The sequence below is a fragment of the Paroedura picta genome, chromosome 15, assembly GCF_049243985.1.
Source record: "Paroedura picta isolate Pp20150507F chromosome 15, Ppicta_v3.0, whole genome shotgun sequence".
NCBI lineage: Eukaryota > Metazoa > Chordata > Lepidosauria > Squamata > Gekkonidae > Paroedura > Paroedura picta.
The window spans coordinates 6,324,702-6,328,529 of NC_135383.1; positions in this window are offsets into that span (position 1 = coordinate 6,324,702).

Consider the following 3,828-nt stretch of genomic DNA (forward strand, 5'->3'; position numbering starts at 1 on the left):
TCGGCCGGACTGTCAGCTCGGCCGGGCGCTCCCGGGATGGAGCGGTGGGCGGGCGGGGCGCGGCCCCAGGAGGCGGCTCCCGGGGCGGGACGGGGACACCCCCGAGGCGGAGCGCAAGGCGCCCGGGAGCCGCCTCGCCTCTCGCCTCGCGCCGGATTCGCGCTTCCCTCGGCAGGATCGCAGCCCTTGCGCCGAAGCCTTGCGCCGGACTGACCCCTTCCGGAGGCGCGCGCTTACTCGAGAGGAAGGCCCGCGAAACTCCGGCCTCCAGTGAGCTCTTCTCGCTGCCAGACTATCCGGATGGCTCCATAATATAATCTAGAGCTTTGCGATGGATTGCCCTCCTCCCCCATAATATTGGCGCTGAGTTGCAGGATTTGGGGGGGGCCTCGTAGCCGGGCCCCAATTGCACCATCCTCCTGTTCTGCTTCCGGAACCGAACTCGGTTTCCCTGCATTCCGGCATTTGGGAGCCAAAACCTTGCTAAACTCTGCACTTTCTCCGGAAACCCTCTTTGCATGCTCAGAGTCGCTCTCTTCCTGGAGCCATACCCCAAGGCAGGAGAGTAGGGCAACTGGTTGGGTGACATGCCATGCTATTCCTCTGGGTCAGGCAAAGCGCCCTGCAGGGAGAGCGAGGTCCTTTCTTCCTCAGCTTTAAGCCAGGCAGAAACTGGGCCAGGAACATCGGCCATAAGCACAGTGCCCGATGCATCCCATGAAAGGATAGGCACCTCCACGCAGGTGCTTCGTACCTGTACCTGGATGTATGTCCCCTCCCTTGGCTGAGCAAACTGAGTTCAATGGGATTTACTTCCTAATAAGTGAACTCAGGGTCTGATCCCTGGTTGATTAATCAGCTCAAACAAAAACCCATCACGATGCTCCAACTGGGACTGGGAGCAAATTTGGCTTCTCTGCCAGCTGTATTGATCCTGATGCGGGTGGCCCAGGCTAGTTCATCAGATCTTCTAAAGAGAAACAGGGTCAGGCCTGGTGAGTATTCGGAGACTGCCAAGGAATTCGACGGTTCGTAGCTGCAAGATGGAACGGACATCCAGGAACATCCGTAAGAATAATTCATTTCAACACAAGCGCTTATGAATTTATTTTATTTTATTATTTACCTGAATTTATTCGGCCTTTTGGGTCTCGAAACCATCTGCTGCAGGAAACGTGGTTAGGCTTGGAGCCCCTGACCTGGGTAGATTTGCTCCGAACTGGGGAGCTAAGCAGGGTCTTCAGAAGGGAAGACCCCCAAGGACCTCCCCAGAGGCAGGCCTTGGCAAACCACCCCTGAACGCCTCTTGGCTCAAGAGTCAGCCGCACCTGGCCGGCAAAACATAACCCTGAAGCGGCCACTGGAGTCTCTTTTAATGTTGCCAGGTGCAGAATCCAGCGACCCGGGCTTTCACGTGTCGAAAAGCAAGTTCCTAGTCCTTATGACGGTCAAGGGAGACTGGGAGGTATGCGGAAATTACTTGGGATTTTAGCTGCAGGCCGAACAGGATTTTTTTAAAAAGGGGGGCAGGGAATGGCGACGGAATGCCATGTCACGCTCCATGGCCCTCTCCAGGAGGAACAGGAGCAGAAAATTATGCAAACTCAAGCGTAGCCACCCAACCCGGGCAGAGCCAAAGGCAGGGCAGGGAACTGGGAAGGGCTGGAACAGGCAGGTCTTAACCTGTCCTCCGTTTCTCTGTGCGGCTTTGCGGAAGAGTCCAATCCACGCCGAGAAAACCTGCGCTCCTGCCCAGGTACACAAAATCAGCCGGCCAGCTGGCCTCGGCCAGGAAGAATAAAGGGTCACTCAGCAATGTCGGCCGAGGACAACAGGGCCAAGTCCTGTCCCTTCTTCCTCAACGGGGGGGTCGCTTTGTAGGCGGTTTGCTCCCAGAGCAGCCTGCATCTGTTTTCGGAGGCGGCATGTGTACGGGCGAGGAAAAGGCAGAGGAGGGAGAGCGGGGCAAGCGTGTTCCCCTTTTCGATCCAGAGGCAACCAGGCTGATCTCTCGCCCCCCCCTCCGCTCGCTTGGAGGGAGGTGGTGCAGTCCTGCAGCCCCACCCCCCACCCCAACCAGCACTAGTGTAGCTTTCCCTTCAATCCTGCTGCTGGGGGGGAAATCCTAGGATCAAGCAGAGTTGCCTTCTACAGGATTGGAAAATTGGTCCACGTGACCAAGGGGAGTGGGGTGGGCCAGGGCTAGGCCAGGCTTGGAGGAGCGATGTCTCTGACTCAGCGATCTGAAATCTCTTAAGTGTCTTGCGAGCAGCTGCCGGCCTGGGCGGGCGATACCGATCTAGAGAGACCAATGCCAGGAGCATACAGGGCTGTTCAGACAGCTCTGGAACTGGCAGAGCCCAGCGGCCTTGTGGGCGTGCCAGCATCCCAGGGGTCACTTGGTTCCCCTTGCTTGTGCCCCTCCCCCCCAACTGGCCTTTGGGGGCAGCAGCCTGCTGAGACTTTCCCCAGGGACTTAAAGGGTCAGTTCACCCTGGAGCTCACATATGAGCAGGGCAGCTCTCCACATCTCCCATAAGATCTAAAGAATTGTGGGTGGCCTTGTATCAGTGCTTTCATTTTCAGAACTCCCAAGTTTCTAGTCCTTATGATGGTAAAAGTATATCTGAAGGCAAGTGAGAAATGCTTAGTGAAGCAGGAAAATTAGATTAGGCAGAATTTTGGCCTGATCCAGCAGGGCGTTTCCCTGTTCCAGTTCTGGCATGGCTCCAATACTATTGTGGAATGCAACCAGGCTGCTATAAACCGCTTTAATTATTCATCTGATGACGGTGGGCAATCCTCTCCTTCCTCCAAGGAAGGACTTTATCCACACAACAGCCCTATGAGGTAGGCTAGCCTGAGAAAAAAACTTTTCAAGTCAGCAAGGATTTGAACTCGGGTCTCACTTTATCACACTGGCTCCTAGTGAATTCCGTTTGGTCATTGTGGGGAGAGGCCGTAATCTGGCAGCCAAGCACCTGCTGTGTGTGCAGAAGGTCACCGGTTCAGCCCCCGGCATCTGCAGATATAGGATCTCAAGCAGCAGGTGGCGTGAAAGACCCCTCCTCCCAGGGCCTGGGGCGCGGCTGCCGGTCAGAGTAAGCGATACTGGCATGGGCCAATAGGCTGATTCAGTACCAGACAGTTTCAGGTGCCCAAATGGCTTACAAGCAACAAGGCAGGGCAGAGAGAGACCTGTTGACGCATCCTGACCCATAGGACCTGCCTTCAGGTAAATTATGCCAGGTGTTTCGGAGGCCTTAGGCTGGCAGCACTAGCCAGACTGACCACTAGAGGGAGACACGATCACATCTAATTTAAGCCCTTCAGGGCTTGGCACCCAAGGGGGTTGAACCTGAGTTTTCTCCCTGGACCTCAGAGACTTGGATTCTCACCACTGTTGTTGCTGAACCGAACTGGCTTTTTCAGCCAATTCCCTGCTTCTCCGTCTTTATTTGCCAGACACTCGGACTAAGCCTGGGTGGCATGGTGGGTTGGCGACAACTGGGAAGATCTGGGTTCAAATCCTCCCCTCAGCCACTGGATGCCTCAGGGTCTGTCTTAGTCTCTCAGCCTACGCTGCCTCACAGGGTGGTTTTTGACGCTAAAATGGGACAAGGGGCCCCTGGTTATCCTGTTCTCTGCTCCTTAGAGGAAAGGTAGGATTGGAGAACACAGCAAAATATTACAGATAATTGTAGTCCATGGACATCAGAAGAACCACAGTTTGGCTGACCCTGCCCTAGGAGGTGGGGACAGCTAGAATTGCCAGTAAAACCAAGAACTTCCTGTGGCTATTAGCTGTGATTCCTAGGTGGAGCCTCC